The sequence below is a fragment of the Pseudophryne corroboree genome, chromosome 6 (genome assembly GCF_028390025.1).
Source record: "Pseudophryne corroboree isolate aPseCor3 chromosome 6, aPseCor3.hap2, whole genome shotgun sequence".
NCBI lineage: Eukaryota > Metazoa > Chordata > Amphibia > Anura > Myobatrachidae > Pseudophryne > Pseudophryne corroboree.
The window spans coordinates 792,659,948-792,679,956 of NC_086449.1; the positions used below are offsets into that span (position 1 = coordinate 792,659,948).

At 47.8% G+C, this 20,009-nt stretch overlaps 1 protein-coding gene across 1 annotated transcript in view; it reads left to right on the plus strand.

Moving 5' to 3' along the window:
• The window catches only part of LOC134934690 (hepatitis A virus cellular receptor 2 homolog), a 137,949-nt gene that overhangs the window by 76,780 nt on the left and 41,160 nt on the right, over positions 1–20,009 (plus strand).

The window sequence follows — 20,009 nt, forward strand, 5'->3', positions numbered from 1 at the left end:
GGGGGTTTATTTAAACACTATAATATATAAATATGTAGAAATAAAAGTGGGCATGCACTTCATTGTGTCTCAGGTTAGTCCCACATGTGGGGAGCACAAGATGTTTCAGAAACATTGGATTATGAAGAATTCTCAGTGTAGCCCCCTGTCCACTGCCAAGGTGCTATACGTAGAATTGTTGCTGTTCCCCTGGTACCTACCTCTGTATCATCCTTCCAGGTATGAGCTTAGTGCCCTTATCCTTGCGGGTGCAGTGAGAGAACAGGCGCCCCGGCCTATGCAGGTGTGGTAATACATACGATGCTGAAGTTAGCTTCTTATTCGGCCTGCTTCTTATTCACTTTATTCACTTCTTATTCACTTCTTATTCGAGCTCCAGCTTCTTATTCAAAAAAAATTAGTTTTGCAAGGGTTAACTAGTCTTGGGCCACAAATTTGACACCTGAAATCAACAGAGGGTGGTCACTTACATATCACCCACTTGTATTTTGTTTGGCCAATGCTGTTTTGGGCATGAAATACACTGGCAAAGTGGGCACACACACCATATTTTACCATTTTGAATAAGTAGCTGTAGTTTTGCAAGGGTTAACCAGTCTTGGGCCACAAATTTGACCCCTGAAATTAACAGAGAGTGGTCACTTGCATGTGACCCACTTGTATTTTGCCTGGCCCAACGCTGTTTTGGGCATGAAATACACTGGCAAAGTGGGCACAAACACTATTTTATAAATTGGCATTTTGAATAAGTAGCTGTAGTTATGCAAGGGTTAACTAGTCTTGGGCAACAAATTTGACACCTGAAATCAGGAGCTTGCAATACAGGCTCTGCGCACAAAGCTTTTCTTACATTCTGCAAAGCAGTCTCTGCGGGCCTAGGGGGTAATTCAGACTGCATCACTGCAGGCAGAGGCGGTCACGTGGTGGGAAGGGGCATGCCACCGGCTTTAGAACCACGGTCCGGACAACAGAGGCCTGTCTGGACCGTTGGAGGGTGGCCCGAGGCAGCTGCGTGGTGTTACACACAGCCTCTGCGACCCGGGATGTGGCGAGTAGCGGACTGCCAGCGTGCAGGAGCTTTGTTTGCAGGGAGCTACTCATCAGTTACAAAATCATCGCCACCGTGCAATGATTTTGTACCTGTGCGAGGGGGGGGGGGGGGCTAGGGCCAGTCATGCGGGGCGGACTAGTCCTGTGCTGGGCATCCACCCGCATGTCAGAGTAAATGATCGTAGATGTGCTACATTTAGCACATCTGCGATTAGATCTTGTCTGGGGACTGTTTCCTCAGACATTCAGTGAATGATGCTGCCCTGTGGCAAATTCGCGCATGAACCTACGCAGTGGCGGAACAAGACCATGGTGGGCCCAGGTGCAATAAAATGCGTTGCCCCAGCCCCCCCAAGATCCAAAACATGTGTGTCAAAAAATAGGGCATGGTCTCATTGAAAAGGGGTGTGGGCACACAATAGTACCACCATTTCAAATTATGCCACACAGTAGTGCAACCTTATTACATTACACCGATTTACATTACATTACACTGAACAGTAGTACTCCTTATATACGTTATGCTACACAGTAGTGCTCCTGAAACACGTTAATGCCACACAGTACTGCTTCTTATACACATTACAACACACAGTAGTGCCTCTTATACATATTACGCCACACAGTAGTATTCTTAATATACGTTATACCACACAGTAGTGCTCCTGATACACGTTACTCCACCCAGAACTGCTGCTTATACATGTTACGCAACACAGTAGAGCTCCTTATACATGTTACAACACACAGTAATGGTCCTTATACACTATATGCCACACAATAGTGCTCCTTATACACGTTACGCCACACAGTGGTGCTTCTTATAGACGTTACACCACACAGTAATACCCCTTATACAGGTAATGCCACACAGTAGAGCTCCTTATACACATTACGCCACACAGTAGAGCTCCTTTTACACATAACGCCAATATAGTAGGCACTACGGTAAAGTTTTAGGGTTATGCTGCTGGGGGGGGGGGTGAGGCACTGGGGTGGTGGCTAGGGTTAGGCTGTGGGGAGGGGAAAAGGTTAAGGTTAGCTACTAGGGAAAGGTTTAGGGATTAGGGATAATGGGGAAAATACTCACCAGAACACTGCTGAGACATCGCCAATGCAATGTGATCCAGAAAAAGGCACTGCTGTCACCGGTATAAAGTACAAAACTGCTATATCACAAGGGACTGTTTGTTGACAGTTCTTCATGTCGACATAATGAATATCAATATGATAACTGTCGGACAATTGTATCCAACTCCCACAAAAACTCAGGAGACTTCTCACTGTATAAAGATGGGACAATTCCTTTGTACAAGGATACACAAGGCCCATGGAGACAGATGCCCACACTATGCATCATGCAGTCAGCAGCAGCACATGCACCCTGGGTGACAATACATGACTTTGTGCCTGGCTGCCTTAGTGGGGTCACTCTATGCTGTGCTGTATGTTATATGTCAATGCACAGTCACCATTACTATTTGCAGGGAGATCAGCTTACTGTAACAACCCCGCCCACCACCTCCCAATCTCCGCCCCCTCAATGTAGGCTCCGCCTCTTCGAGGTCCGCGATTCTGAGTTTGCAGGATGAAATGTACAATTAGAAAAATGTATAATAAAATAAAAATAAACACAGCTGCCTGACTGCCTTACAAGGAATGCTGCTGCACTACCTCAGATACTCTACAGTTTAGCCGCATGGTCACGTGATGCTCCGGCTCCGGTAGCAAAAAGAAACAGCTGGGCTGCCCGTTAATGAGAGGGGAAGATGGCCCCTTCTCCTTCTCCAGACTCCTCCACTGCATCCTCCTCCCCCTCTGCCCAGACTGCAGCTCTGCACACCAGCTGAGCCTCATTCTGTTAAGGGGAACCGGCGGCTTGCAGCGCGCCGGCAGGTGGCATGTAATGAGTCAGTCTGACTCATTGTAGTGCCTCCGGCTGTGGGCCCCTTCATCGTGGAGGGGCCCTGGTGCATTGCACCGGTTGCACCGCTGCAAGTTCCACCCCTGAACCTACGATAATAGCCCACCAGACCAAAGAATATCCTGAGATGCGACATACATTTTAGCTTAGGCCATGTGAGGACTGCTTCCACCTTGCTGGGTTGAGGTTTAACTTACCCTTGGCATACAATATACCCCAGATACTTCGCCTCCACAGTTATGATGGCACACTTCTCCAGGTTAGCTGTGAACCCTTGTGCCTGTAGAGACTGTAACACTGCATCCACCTTTGGAAGGTGCGACTTTATACTGGAACAAACCCACTGTGGTAGAGAAGGCTGTTGTTGCTTTGGCAGCTTCCATCAGAGGAATTTGCCAGTACCCCTTCAGTAAATCTAGCGTAGTTAGATACTGGCTTATTGCTAAGTTTTGTACTAGTTCATCAACCCGGGGCATAGGATAGGAATCAAGCCGAGGAACTTTATTCAACTTTCTGAAGTCATTACAGAATCTCAAAGCTCCAAAAGGCTTGGGCTCTAAAAAAAATGGGATTATTCCATTCACTGTTTGACTACTCTATGACCCCCAAGAGCCGCATCACTTCCAGTTCCCGTTTTACTGCTGCCTGTTGGGCCTCAGATATACAATATGGCCTTTGTTTTATCACCCCCCCCCCCCCCACCCGGGTGAAGTAACATTGTCATGCTGTATGATTTGAGTTTTCCCCAGGAGGGCAAAGAACACAACCTGGTACTGTGCTACTAAATTTACCACTTCTTGTTTCTGGCTAGGATTCAAAGTTACTTCAGTAGGCCCCTGACATTCTGGGGTTTTCATGGCCACTAAAGAGGGATGACTGGCACTTTCCAAGGCTTCAACAAATTCACATGGTAGACTTTTACCTCTTTCCTTCTACCTTCCTGCCGTACCTAGACACAGACACAAGTATCAGTACCTTGTTGCCCCTATTGAGAGTCCGGTTGACAGCAGTAATGCCATAACTGTGTTTTTGATCCTGTTGAGCTCTTACCATATGCTTGGTCAGAAGTGGCGCAATTTGCCTTAGACAGCCATACAATTGGGACACAAACTGAACGATGTTAGGCTCTTGGGACGGGATCAGTACTAAATCCCACTGGACGGGATCCCGGCGGTTGAAATACCGACGCCGTAATTTCAACCACACAATCCCGACAGGGGTGGCGAGCAGAACACAGCCCCTTGCGGGCTCGCTTCGCTCGCCACGCTGCAGGCACGGTGCCTTGCTACGCTCGGCACACTTTTATATTCTCCCTCTATGGGTGTCATGGACACCAACGGAGGCAGAATATGTCGGGATTGTGCCGGTCGGGGTCCGGCGTCGGTATTTTGACCGCCGGGATTCTGTCCAGCGGGATCTTGACCACATCCCCTTGGGACAATTGCTGCTCCCACCCATCTTTTAATAGATCTAGTATCCCTCTGCGTTGTCTACCATAGAGGAGTTTGAAGGGTCTAAACCCCATACAGTCTCTATATAAAGTCTCTATATAAATAAAGGATAATAATAATAATAATAATAATAATAAAAGAGGCTTGGGGTACCTCTCAAACTGCCAACATTAGCTAAGGTAAGAGTAGGTCCTAATCTCGCTTCTCCTGTGACACTGCCCTTTTCATCATCTGCATAAGGGTTCTGTTAAAGCATTCAACCAAGCCGTCTGTCTGCGGGTGGTAAACCGAAATGGTAATTCTATCCACCTTTAACAGGCGACACAGGTATTTCATTAATTTAGACACAAAAGGGGTACCTTAGTCGGTCAGGACCTCTATTGGTATTCCTAGACGGGTATACAGCATCAAGAACTCCCGGACAATAGTGCTAAATTTCATGTTACATAGTGGTATGGCCTCCGGGTACCCGGTGGAGTAGTCCACCGTCACCAATATATACTGATGCCCATGATCCGATTTTTCTACTGGCCCTATCAGATCTATAAAAATTGTCTCAATAGGCATGGAAATTATAGTCAGGAAAACTAAGGTCGCCCTAAATTCTGTCTGGGGTGCATTCTTTTGGCACACTGGGCATTCCTGACAATATTTTTTTTACCTGCAGCATGAATGCCTGGCCAGGAGAACCATATCTGGATACGCTGGAGAGTTTTCCTCTCCCCTAAATGGCCACCCCATAAAAACATGTGAGCCGCCCTCAATACCAGCTGCTCGTGTTTTCGGGGAATCAGCAACTGGTCTACCCTTTTACCTTGCAAATAAGTTAAAAAGTAAAACAAATTGTTTTTCACATAAAGTAAGGTACACCTTCAGGTGGTAAAGCAGAGTTTACCTTACCATTTACCACTACCACATTTTAAAAAGTATTGGACAAGTTGCCATCGTTATGTTGATCTCGCCTAAAGTCCTGCAAAGACACTCTTTCGCAAATGGGGGACTAATGTGTCTCAATCTCACTGGCAAGAGGGGGCTTTACAGTCATACAACCTTGGCTTCCAGTAGATCTTAGCCCCTGCGACAGCTTAACCTCTGTCTGTCTGCCAATGTCATGCCAGGTAACAAACACCTGCAACACTGGGAAGTCCTGGCCCAGGATTAGTGGATAAGAAGGTTTGGAAGCTACTGTGACTACCATTTTTACTGGTCTTACTTTAATCACCACCGGCAGGTGCACTCATGGGCATTCTTCTATGTCACCAAGTATACATAGCATCTTTACCAGAAGCACAACCTGACCAGACCCGGGAAGAACCAGGTTAGCAGAGATGATAGACAATTCATTGCCAGTATCAACCAAGGCCCAGATATCCCAGCCTTCAATCTGTACCATCAGATGAAACAGGGTAGTTTCAGCTGGGGAAATAATTCCAGGCGCCATACTGAATACAGGTTGTGTTGTTTTCCCTGAGCTGCAATCCACTAGCTCACCCTGCTTTAGGAAGTACCACTGTGCATGACTGGGCTCTCTGCACTCAAAACATATGACTGGAGACGGGCTGTTTGGTTTAACAATGGGGATCTGGGTATTGGGCTTAGATACTGGCTGTAACCCTTGCTTGGCTTTATTAAAATTTCCCAGGGTCAGGTACCTCTCAATCACCACTGCTAGCTCCTCAATTGTCTGGGGTCAGCCTGCAAAGGCCGAGTGTTTTACACCACGGTCTAATACCCGTATAGCCTGGTCTAGAGCCATCACTTCCACTACCCACTGAGAAGAGTTTTTATCTGTCTGTAACCAGGTTTTACTCAGTTTGGCCAATTATGCCAGTTTGACCACTGGAGGCTCAGGTGGGTTCAGCTGCAACTCATAATATTCTTGGGCTTTGCTGGGACCCGTCACCCCAATCCTGCGGAGTATAGCTTCCTTCAAGCTAGGATAGGAGCTGACTTCCGGCAACTTTAACTCAACATAGGCTCTCTATGACTCCCCTGTGCGATAAGGAGGTAATCTAACCCTTGATTTCAAATATGTCGCCCAAGACTAGTTAACCCTTGCAAAACTACAGCTACATATTCAAAATGGTAAATTATAATATGGTGGTTGTGCCCACTTTCCCAGCGTATTTCATTCACAAATCAATGTTGGGCCAGGCAGAATACAAGTGGGTGATATGTAAGTGACCACATTCTGTTGATTGCAGGTCTCACAATTGTGTCCCAAGACTAGTTAACTCTTGCAAAACTACAGCTACTTATTCAAAATGGTAAAATATGGTGTGTGTGCACACTTTGCCAGTGTATGTCATGCCCAAAACAGCGTTGGGTCAAACAAAATACAAGTGGGTGATATGTAAGTGCCCACCCTCTGTTGATTTCAGGTGTCAAATTTGTGGCCCAAGACTAGTTAACCCTTGCAAAACTACAGCTACTTATTCAAAATGGCAATTTATAAAATGGTGTTTGTGCCCACTTTGCCAGTGTATTTCATGCCCAAAACAGCGTTGGGCCAAGCAAAATACAAGTGGGTCATATGTAAGTGACCACGCTTTGTTGATTTCAGGTGTCAAATTTGTGGCGCAAGACTGGTTAACCCTTGCAAAAATACAGCTACTTATTCAAAAGGGTAAAATATGGTGTATGTGCCCACTTTGCCAGTGTATTTCATGCCCAAAACAGCTTTGGGCCAGGCAAAATACAAGTGGGTCATATGTTAGTGACCACGCTTTGTTGATTTCAGGTGTCAAATTTGTGGCCCAAGACTAGTTAACCCTTGCAAAACTACAGCTACTTATTCCAAATGCCAATTTATAAAATGGTGTTTGTGCCCAATTTGCCAGTGTATTCCATGCCCAAAACAGCGTTGGGCCAAGCAAAATACAAGTGGGTCATATGTAACTGACAACCCTCTGTTGATTTCAGGTGTCAAATTTGTGGCCCAAGACTGGTTAACCCTTGCAAAACTACAGCTACTTATTCAAAATGGTAAAATATGGTGTTTGTGCCCACTTTGCCTGTGTATTTCATGCCCAAGACAGCGTTGGGCCAAGGAAAATACAAGTGAGTCATATGTAAGTGACCACGCTTTGTTGATTTCAGGTGTCAAATTTGTGGCCCAACACTAGTTAACCCTTGCAAAACTACAGCTACTTATTCAAAATGGCAATTTATAAAATGGTGTTTGTGCCCACTTTGCCAGTGTATTTCATGCCCAAAACAGCATTGGGCCAAGCAAAATACAAGTGGGTCATATGTAAGTGACCACCCTCTGTTGATTTCAGGTGTCAAATTTGTGGCCCAAGACTAGTCAACCCTTGCAAAACTACAGCTACTTATTCAAAATGGTAAAATATGGTGTATGGGCCCACTTTGCCAGTGTATTTCATGCCCAAAACAGCGTTGGGCCAGGCAAAATACAAGTGGGTCACATGCATGTGACCACCCTCTGTTGATTTCAGGGGTCAAATTTGTGGCCCAAGACTAGTTAACCCTTGCAAAACTACAGCTACTTATTCAAAATGGTAAAATAAGGTGTGTGCCCACTTTGCCAGTGTATTTCATGCCCAAAACAGTGTTGGGCCAAACAAAATACAAGTGGGTGAATGTAAGTGACCACCCTCTGTTTATTTCAGGTGTCAAATTTGTGGCCCAAGACTAGTTAACCCTTGCAAAACTACAGCTACTTATTCAAAATGGTAAAATATGGTGTTTGTGCCCACTTTGCCAGTGTATTTCATGCCCAAAACAGCATTGGGCCAGGCAAAATACAAGTGGGTCACATGCAAGTGACCACTCTCTGTTGATTTCAGGGGTCAAATTTGTGGCCCAAGACTAGTTAACCCTTGCAAAACTACAGCTACTTATTCAAAATGGTAAAATATGACGTGTGTGCCCACTTTGCCAGTGTATTTCATGCCCAAAACAGCATTGGGCCAAACAAAATACAAGTGGGTGATATGTAAGTGACCACCCTCTGTTGATTTCAGGTGTCAAATTTGTGGCCCAAGACTAGTTAACCCTTGCAAAACTACAGCTACTTATTCAAAATGGTAAAATATGGTGTTTGTGCCCACTTTGCCAGTGTATTTCATGCCCAAAACAGTGTTGGGCCAAGCAAAATACAAGTGGGTCATATGCAAGGGACCCTACTCTGTTGATTTCAGGTGTCAAATTTGTGACCCAAGACTCATTAACCCTTGCAAAACTGAATGATCTGAATAAGAAGCTGGAGTTCGAATAAGAAGTGAATAAGAAGCTGGAGTTCGAATAAGAAGTGAATAAGAAGCTAGAGCTTGAATAAGAAGTGAATAAGAAGCTGGCCGAATAAGAAGCTAACTTCAGCCTCGTGTAATACATCATGATAGTGTGTAATGTAGACACAAGCTCAGTAGCAGAGTGCTATATCCTGGTGGTAATTAATGAATGTCAGACAGGGGCTGGCTGGCAACGTTCCACACTGGGCCAACACATTCCTACCAGAAAACTGTGATGGATGGAAATATGGTTGTGACTGATACCCTCTATGTGTGGTCTATCTAATGAGGTGGTGGCTTAATTAGTCATTGCAATATATGAAAACTTATGTCAAAGAGCTTTAAACAAATACAAGATCTTCCAGTCCCATTTAATTATTCTAGTTACCTCTATTTAAAAAAAAGAGCATTACAGTGATCACTATACAATACACAGAGCATTTGGGACAGATGTACCATACAGGGATCCCTGTATGGTACATCTGTCCCAAATGCTCTGTGTATTGTATAGTGATCACTGTAATGCTCTTTTTTTAAATAGAGGTAACTAGAATAATAGTGATCACTATACAATACATAGCATTCTAGTGACCTCTATACAATACATAGCATTCTAGTGACCTTTATACAATAAAGGGAGCATTCTCATGACTTATATACAATACAGGGACCATTTAAGTAACCGGTATAAAGTATAAGGAACATTCTAGTGCCTAATATACAATACAGGGAGCACTCTAGTGGCCAACACACAATACAGGAAATATTCTTTCTAGTTACCAATATACAACACATGGGCATTCTAGCGACTTATATACAATATACTGTAGGGAGCATTCTAGAAACTGTCATACCATACAGAGAGCATTCTAGTTACCAATATTCCTTGGAGGGATCAGTATGATTTACCTACAATCAAAATCCTGATGGTCAAAATACCAACAATTGTCCGATAGTCAAAATACCGACAAGGTCAAAATACCAACAATTAAAATGTCGACAGGTCAAAAAGTCGACACGGGTTTTTCATTGTTTTTTGGTGTGTATGTCGACATAGGTCAACATGGACACCGAATAAGTGTACCGTGTCCCCATGCATGGCTCGCAACTTCGGGCACACTACTATATTCCCCCTCCATGTCCACTGGGATGGTTAAGTATGAACAAGTCAGTTTCAACAAAAAAAAATCATGAAAAAATCAAGTTGATTTTTTGACCTGTCGACATTTTAAATAAGAATTTACTCACCGGTAATTCTATTTCTCGTAGTCCGTAGTGGATGCGGGGACTCCGTAAGGACCATGGGGAATAGCGGCTCCGCAGGAGACTGGGCACAACTAAAAGAAAGCTTTAGTCTAACTGGTGTGCACTGGCTCCTCCCACTATGACCCTCCTCCAGACTTCAGTTAGGATACTGTGCCCAGAAGAGCTGACACAATAAGGAAGGATTTTGAATCCCGGGTAAGACTCATACCAGCCACACCAATCACACCGTATAACTCGTGATACAATACCCAGTTAACAGTATGATAACAACTGAGCCTCTCAACAGATGGCTCAACAATAACCCTTTAGTTAAACAATAACATAAATATATACAAGTATTGCAGACAATCCGCACTTGGGATGGGCGCCCAGCATCCACTACGGACTACGAGAAATAGAATTACCGGTGAGTAAATTCTTATTTTCTCTGACGTCCTAAGTGGATGCTGGGACTCCGTAAGGACCATGGGGATTATACCAAAGCTCCTAAACGGGCGGGAGAGTGCGGATGACTCTGCAGCACCGAATGGGCAAACTCCAGGTCCTCCTCAGCCAGGGTGTCAAACTTTTAGAATTTAGCAAATGTGTTTGACCCCGACCAAGTAGCTGCTCGGCAAAGTTGTAAAGCCGAGACCCCTCGGGCAGCCGCCCAAGAAGAGCCCACCTTCCTCGTGGAATGGGCTTTCACTGATTTAGGATGCGGCAGTCCAGCCGCAGAATGTGCAAGCTGAATCGTACTACAGATCCAGCGAGCAATAGTCTGCTTTGAAGCAGGTGCACCCAACTTGTTGGGCGCATGCAGGATAAATAGCGAGTCAGTCTTTCTGACGCCAGCTGTCCTGGAAACATAAATTTTCAGGGCCCTGACTACGTCCAACAACTTGGAAGCCTCCAAGTCTTTAGTAGCCGCAGGCACCACAATAGGTTGGTTCAAATGAAAAGCTGATACCACCTTAGGGAGAAACTGGGGACAAGTCCTCAATTCTGCCCTATCCATATGAAAAATCAGATAAGGGCTTTTACATGACAAAGCCGCCAATTCTGATACACGCCTGGCCGAAGCCAAGGCCAACAACATGACCACTTTCCACGTGAGATATTTCAATTCCACGGTTTTAAGTGGCTCAAACCAATGAGACTTTAGGAAATCCAACACCACGTTGAGATCCCAAGGTGCCACTGGAGGCACAAAAGGGGGCTGAATATGCAGCACTCCCTTAACAAAAGTCTGAACTTCAGGCAGTGAAGCCAGTTCTCTTTGAAAGAAAATCGATAGAGCCGAAATCTGGACTTTAATGGAACCCAATTTTAGGCCCATAGTCACCCCTGACTGTAGGAAGTGCAGGAAACGGCCCAGCTGAAATTCTTCCGTTGGGGCCTTCCTGGCCTCACACCACGCAACATATTTTCGCCAAATGCGGTGATAATGGTTCGCGGTCACTTCTTTCCTAGCTTTAATCAGCGTAGGAATGACTTCCTCCGGAATGCCCTTTTCCTTGAGGATCCGGCGTTCAACCGCCATGCCGTCAAACGCAGCCGCGGTAAGTCTTGGAACAGACAGGGCCCCTGCTGCAGCAGGTCCTGTCTGAGCGGCAGAGGCCATGGGTCCTCTGAGATCATTTCTTGAAGTTCCGGGTACCAAGCTCTTCTTGGCCAATCCGGAACAATGAGTATAGTTCTTACTCCTCTTCTCCTTATTATCCTCAGTACCTTTGGTATGAGAGGAAGAGGAGGGAACACATAAACCGACCGGTACACCCACGGTGTCACTAGAGCGTCCACAGCTATCGCCTGAGGGTCTCTTGACCTGGCGCAATATCTTTCTAGCTTTTTGTTTAGGCGGGACGCAATCATGTCCACCTGTGGCCTTTCCCAACGGTTTACAATCAGTTGGAAGACTTCTGGATGAAGTCCCCACTCTCCCGGGTGGAGGTCGTGCCTGCTGAGGAAGTCTGCTTCCCAGTTGTCCACTCCCGGAATGAACACTGCTGACAGTGCTAACACGTGATTTTTCCGCCCATCGGAGAATCCTTGTGGCTTCTGCCATCGCCGTCCTGCTTCTTGTGCCGCCCTGTCGGTTTACATGGGCGACTGCCGTGATGTTGTCTGACTGGATCAGTACCGGCTGGTTTAGAAGCAGGGGTTTTGCCTGACTGAGGGCATTGAAAATGGCCCTCAGTTCCAGAATATTTATGTGTAGGGAAGTCTCCTGACTTGACCATAGCCCTTGGAAGTTTCTTCCCTGTGTGACCTCCCCCCAGCCTCGAATGCTGGCATCCGTGGTCACCAGGACCCAGTCCTGTATGCCGAATCTGCGGCCCTCTTGAAGATGAGCACTTTGCAGCCACCACAGCAGAGACACCCTGGTCCTTGGAGACAGGGTTATCAGCCGATGCATCTGAAGATGCGATCCGGACCACTTGTCCAACAGGTCCCACTGAAAGGTTCTTGCATGGAACCTGCCGAATGGAATTGCTTCGTAGGAAGCTACCATCTTTCCCAGGATCCGCGTGCAGTGATGCACCGACACCTGTTTTGGTTTTAGGAGGCCTCTGACTAGAGATGACAGCTCCTTGGCCTTCTCCTCCGGGAGAAACACTTTTTTCTGTTCTGTGTCCAGAACCATCCCCAGGAACAGTAGACGTGTCGTAGGGACCAGCTGTGACTTTGGAATATTTAGAATCCAGCCGTGCTGTTGTAGCACCTCTCGAGATAGTGCTACCCCGACTAACAACTGCTCCCTGGACCTCGCCTTTATCAGGAGATCGTCCAAGTACGGGATAATTAAAACTCCCTTCTTTCGAAGGAGTATCATCATTTCGGCCATTACCTTGGTAAAGACCCTCGGAGCCGTGGATAGACCAAACGGCAACGTCTGGAATTGGTAATGACAATCCTGTACCACAAATCTGAGGTACTCCTGGTGAGGATGGTAAATGGGGACATGCAGGTAAGCATCCTTGATGTCCAGTGATACCATGTAATCCCCCTCGTCCAGGCTTGCAATAACCGCCCTGAGCGATTCCATCTTGAACTTGAATTTTTTTTATATATGTGTTCAAGGATTTCAAATTTAAAATGGGTCTCACCGAACCGTCCGGTTTCGGTACCACAAACATTGTGGAATAGTAACCCCGTCCTTGTTGAAGTAGGGGCACCTTGACTATCACCTGCTGGGAATACAGCTTGTGAATTGCCTCTAGCACTGCCTCCCTGCCTGAGGGAGTTGTTGGCAAGGCAGATTTGAGGAAACGGCGGGGGGGGGGGGGGAGACGTCTCGAATTCCAGCTTGTACCCCTGAGATACTACTTGAAAGATCCAGGGATCCACCTGTGAGCGAGCCCACTGATTGCTGAAATTTTTGAGACGGGCCCCCACCATACCCGGCTCCGCCTGTGGAGCCCCAGCGTCATGCGGTGGACTTAGAGGAAGCGGGGGAGGACTTTTGCTCCTGGGAACTGGCTGTATGCTGCAGCTTTTTCCCTCTACCTCTGCCTCTGGGCAGAAAGGACGCGCCTTTAACCCGCTTGCCCTTATGGGGCCGAAAGGACTGTACCTGATAATACGGTGCTTTCTTTGGCTGTGAGGGAACATGGGGTAAAAATGCAGACTTCCCAGCTGTTGCTGTGGAAACTAGGTCCGACAGACCATCCCCGAACAACTCCTCACCTTTATAAGGCAAAACTTCCATGTGCCTTTTAGAGTCTGCATCACCTGTTTACTGCCGAGTCCATAACCCTCTCCTGGCAGAAATGGACATTGCACTTATTTTAGATGCCAGCCGGCAAATATCCCTCTGTGCATCTCTCATATATAAGACTGCGTCTCTAATATGCTCTACGGTTAGCAATATAGTGTCCCTGTCTAGAGTATCAATATTTTCCGACAGGGAATCTGACCACGCAGCTGCAGCACTGCACATCCATGCTGAAGCAATAGCTGGTCTCAGTATAATACCTGTGTGTGTATATACAGACTTCAGGATAGCCTCCTGCTTTCTATCAGCAGGTTCCTTTAGGGCGGCCGTATCCGGAGACGGTAGTGCCACCTTCTTTGACAAGCGTGTGAGCGCTTTATCCACCCTAGGGGATGTTTCCCAACGTGACCTATCCTCTGGCGGGAAAGGGTACGTCATTAGTAACCTTTTAGAAATTACTAGTTTCTTATCGGGGTAAGCCCACGCTTCTTCACACACTTCATTTAACTCCTCAGATGGAGGAAAAACTACTGGTAGCTTTTTCTCTCCAAACATAATACCCTTTTTTGTGGTACCTGGGGTAACATCAGAAATGTGCAACACATTTTTCATAGCCTCAATCATGTAACGTGTGGCCCTATTGGAAGTTACATTAGTCTCATCGTCGTCGACACTGCAGTCAGTATCCGTGTCGACATCTGTGTCTGCCATCTGAGGTAGCGGGCGTTTTAGAACCCCTGATGGCTTTTGAGACGCCTGGGCAGGCACAGGCTGAGAAGCCGGCTGTCCCATATTTGGTATGTCGTCAAACCTTTTATGTAAGGAGTCGACACTGTCACGTAATTCCTTCCACATAACCATCCACTCAGGTGTCGGCCCCGCAGGGGGTGACATCACATTTATAGGCATCTGCTCCGCCTCCACATAAGCCTCCTCATCAAACATGTCGACACAGCCGTACCGACACACTGCACACACACAGGGAATGCTCTGACAGAGGACAGGACCCCACAAAGCCCTTTGGGGAGACAGAGAGAGAGTATGCCAGCACACACCAGAGCGCTATAATAATACAGGGATTAACTGAATTATTTCCCCTTATAGCTGCTATATAAGTTATACTGCGCCTAAATTTAGTGCCCCCCCTCTCTTTTTTACCCTTCTGTAGCTTGAAACTGCAGGGGAGAGCCAGGGAGCGATCCTTTCAGCGGAGCTGTGAGGGAAAAATGGCGCCAGTGTGCTGAGGGAGATAGCCCCGCCCCTTTTTCGGCTGACTTTTCTCCCGCTTTTTTTATGGATTCTGGCAGGGGTATATTTATCACATATATAGCCTCTGGGACTATATATTGTGATTTTTAGCCAGCCAAGGTATTTATATTGCTGCTCAGGGCGCCCCCCCCCCCCAGCGCCCTGCACCCATCAGTGACCGGAGTGTGAGGTGTGCATGAGGAGCAATGGCGCACAGCTGCAGTGCTGTGCGCTACCTTGTTGAAGACCGAAGTCTTCTGCCGCCGATTTCCAGGACCATCTTCTTGCTTCTGGCTCTGTAAGGGGGACGGCGGCGCGGCTCTGGGACCGAACGATCGAGGTCGGGTCCTGTGTTCGATCCCTCTGGAGCTAATGGTGTCCAGTAGCCTAAGAAGCCCAAGCTACCACCAGTTAGGTAGGTTCGCTTCTTCTCCCCTTAGTCCCTCGCTGCAGTGAGTCTGTTGCCAGCAGGTCTCACTGTAAAATAAAAAACCTAAATATACTTTCTTTCTAGGAGCTCAGGAGAGCCCCTAGTGTGCATCCAGCTCAGCCGGGCACAGGATTCTAACTGAAGTCTGGAGGAGGGTCTTAGTTGGAGGAGCCAGTGCACACCAGTTAGACTAAAGCTTTCTTTTAGTTGTGCCCAGTCTCCTGCGGAGCCGCTATTCCCCATGGTCCTTACGGAGTCCCAGCATCCACTTAGGACGTCAGAGAAAATGACGGTATTCTGACTGTGTCGACATTTTTAATGTCGGTATTTTGGCCTTGTCTATATTTTGACCGTCGGTCAATGGTTGTCAGTATTTTGACCGTCGCGATTTTGATTGTAGGTAAATTGACTGCATCCCGCCTTGGAGAGTGCATTAAAGCATTCTAGATAAAAATAGGATTTTAAGTACCTTCCGGTAAATCCTTTTCTCGTAGTCCGTAGAGGATGCTGGGGTCCACATTAGTACCATGGGGTATAGACGGGTCCACTAAGAGCCATTGGCACTTTAAGAGTGTGAGAGTGTGCGCTGGCTCCTCCCTCTATGCCCCTCCTACCAGACTCAGTCTAGAAACTGTGCCTGAGGAGACGGACATCTTCGAGAGAAGGATTTAACACAGATAGTGGCGAGATTCACACCAGCTCACACACATAAGGCAAACCAAGCTGACCAGCTTGGAAACTCAGCAACCGCTGAAACAGTACTTACCAAGTAACAATGCAGTACTTAACTAAAAACAAAGTTTGTACTGAATCAGAAAACTACTGCAGGAACGAAGCGCTGGGCTGGCGCCCAGCATCCTCTATGGACAACGAGAAAAGGATTTACTGGTAGGTAATTGAAATCCTATTTTCTCTTACGTCCTAGAGGATGCTGGGGTCCACATTAGTACCATGGGGATGTACCAAAGCTCCCAGAACGGGAGGGAGAGCGCGGAGGCTCCTGCAGAACTAATTGACCAAACTTAAGGTCCTCAGAGGCCAAAGTATCGAACTTGTAGAACTTTGCGAACATGTTCGACCCCGACCAAGTAGCCGCTCGGCAGAGTTGTAAAGCCGAGACACCCCGGGCAGCCGCCCAGGAAGACCCCACCTTACGAGTAGAGTGGGCCTTAACAGACGTAGGACACGGCAATCCTGCCGTAGAATAAGCATGCTGGATAGTGAATCTGATCCAGCGAGAGATCGTCTGCTTAGAAGCAGGACACCTAATTTTCTTGGGATCACACACAGAGAGATTTTCTGTGACGAGCAGTCCTCCTCACATACATTTTTAGAGCCCTTACAATATCTAAGGACTTTGATGAAATTGAGGAGTCAGTCGCAACTGGCACCACACAGTACGGCAGGCAAGTGTCCCCATTTTACACATTGCGGCAGGCACGTGCCCCCATTTTACACAGTACGGCAGGCAAGTGTCCCCATTTTACACAGTACGGCAGGCACGTGCCCCCATTTTACACAGTACGGCAGGCAAGTGTCCCCATTTTACACAGTACGGCAGGCAAGTGTCCCCATTTTACACAGTACGGCAGGCAAGTGTCCCCATTTTACACATTGCGGCAGGCACGTGCCCCCATTTTACACAGTACGGCAGGCAAGTGTCCCCATTTTACACAGTACGGCAGGCAAGTGTCCCCATTTTACACATTGCGGCAGGCACGTGCCCCCATTTTACACAGTACGGCAGGCAAGTGTCCCCATTTTACACATTGTGGCAGGAAAGTGTCCCCATTTTACACATTGTGGCAGGAAAGTGTCCCCATTTTACACATTGCGGCAAGAAAGTGCCCCCATTTTACACATTGCGGCAGGCACATGTCCCCATTTTACACAGTACGGCAGGCATGTGCCCCCATTTTACACAGTACGGCAGGCATGTGCCCCCATTTTACACAGTACGGCAGGAAAGTGTCCCCATTTTACACATTGCGGCAGGCACGTGTCCCCATTTTACACATTGCGGCAGGCACGTGTCCCCATTTTACACATTGCGGCAGGAAAGTGCCCCCATTTTACACATTGCGGCAGGAAAGTGCCCCCATTTTACACAGTACGGCAGGCAAGTGTCCCCAATTTACACATTGCGGCAGGCAAGTGTCCCCATTTTACACAGTACGGCAGGAAAGTGTCCCCATTTTACACAGTACGGCAGGCACGTGCCCCCATTTTACACAGTACGGCAGGAAAGTGTCCCCATTTTACACATTGCGGCAGGCACGTGTCCCCATTTTACACATTGCGGCAGGCACGTGTGCCCATTTTACACATTGCGGCAGGAAAGTGCCCCCATTTTACACATTGCGGCAGGAAAGTGCCCCCATTTTACACAGTCGGCAGGCAAGTGTCCCCAATTTACACATTGCGGCAGGCAAGTGTCCCCATTTTACACAGTACGGCAGGAAAGTGTCCCCATTTTACACATTGCGGCAGGCACGTGCCCCCATTTTACACAGTACGGCAGGCAAGTGTCCCCATTTTACACATTGCGGCAGGCAAGTGTCCCCATTTTACACATTGTGGCAGGAAAGTGTCCCCATTTTACACATTGTGGCAGGAAAGTGTCCCCATTTTACACATTGCGGCAGGCACGTGTCCCCATTTTACACATTGCGGCAGGCACGTGTGCCCATTTTACACATTGCGGCAGGAAAGTGCCCCCATTTTACACATTGCGGCAGGAAAGTGCCCCCATTTTACACAGTCGGCAGGCAAGTGTCCCCAATTTACACATTGCGGCAGGCAAGTGTCCCCATTTTACACAGTACGGCAGGAAAGTGTCCCCATTTTACACATTGCGGCAGGCACGTGCCCCCATTTTACACAGTACGGCAGGCAAGTGTCCCCATTTTACACATTGCGGCAGGCAAGTGTCCCCATTTTACACATTGTGGCAGGAAAGTGTCCCCATTTTACACATTGTGGCAGGAAAGTGTCCCCATTTTACACATTGCGGCAAGAAAGTGCCCCCATTTTACACAGTACGGCAGGCACATGTCCCCATTTTACACAGTACGGCAGGCAAGTGTCCCCATTTTACACAGTACGGCAGGTATGTGCCCCCATTTTACACAGTACGGCAGGAAAGTGTCCCCATTTTACACATTGCGGCAGGCACGTGTCCCCATTTTACACATTGCGGCAGGCACGTGTCCCCATTTTACACATTGCGGCAGGAAAGTGCCCCCATTTTACACATTGCGGCAGGAAAGTGCCCCCATTTTACACAGTACGGCAGGCAAGTGTCCCCAATTTACACATTGCGGCAGGCAAGTGTCCCAATTTTACACAGTACGGCAGGAAAGTGTCCCCATTTTACACAGTACGGCAGGCACGTGCCCCCATTTTACACAGTACGGCAGGAAAGTGTCCCCATTTTACACATTGCGGCAGGCACGTGTCCCCATTTTACACATTGCGGCAGGCACGTGTCCCCATTTTACACATTGCGGCAGGAAAGTGCCCCCATTTTACACATTGCGGCAGGAAAGTGCCCCCATTTTACACAGTACGGCAGGCAAGTGTCCCCAATTTACACATTGCGGCAGGCAAGTGTCCCCATTTTACACAGTACGGCAGGAAAGTGTCCCCATTTTACACAGTACGGCAGGCACGTGCCCCCATTTTACACAGTACGGCAGGAAAGTGTCCCCATTTTACACATTGCGGCAGGCACGTGTCCCCATTTTACACATCACGGCAAGCAAGAGTCCCCAATTTACACATTCCGGCAGACTGCGTCCCCATTTTACATATTACGGCAGGCAAGTGTCCCCATTTTACACATTTCCGAAGACAGGTGTCCCCATTTTACACAGTACGGCAGGTGGTGGTGGTGAGGGGGGAGGGAGGGAGAGAGAGAGGGAGAGGGGCTGACTTACATTTGAAGCGGTTCTTCCCGCTCTTCAGCCGCCTCTCCCTCGTCTGCGCGGCGCCGGGCGGCTTGGCTCCCCCTTCTCCCTCCTCCCGAGCGCCCAGCTCAGGGGGCGGGGTTTCGCGGAATGACGCGATTGCGTCGTGACGTCACGACGCAAGCGCGTCATTCCGCGAAACCCCGCCCCCCGAGCTGGGCACTCGGGAGGAGAGGGCAGGGGGGATTTAGTGCTGAAGAAGTGCCGCGGCGGGCGCCCCGTGCGGTTGCACGGCTCGCCCGCCGCAAGAAACAGCACTGTCCTGAGAGGACATATCCTCTGCAGCATATGACACAGAGTCCCTTGACATAGCTTAATGGAGACCACAGACACTCCACACACACACAGGGGAGGACAGAGTTTCACCCCCAAGAATGGCAAGAGAGACAGTGTCAGTGTCCTGTCGGCGGAGATAGTGGCTCAGACCCCGCAGGGCGGACACTACTCCCCCCCTTAGTCCCACGAAGCAGGGAGGCTGTTGCCAGCAGCCTCCCTGTAAAATAAAAAACTCTAAAATAAACTTTTACTAAAGAAGCTCTGTAGAGCTCCCCTAGCTGTGACTGGCACCTCCGGGCAGAGTCGGATTAAGGCTATGGGGGGCCCGGGGCGCTTCAAACAGAGGGGCCCCTAACATCGAGGCAGGGAGATCAATTATATATATATATATATATATATATATATATATATATATATATATATATGGGATGTAGTTATGTGACCGG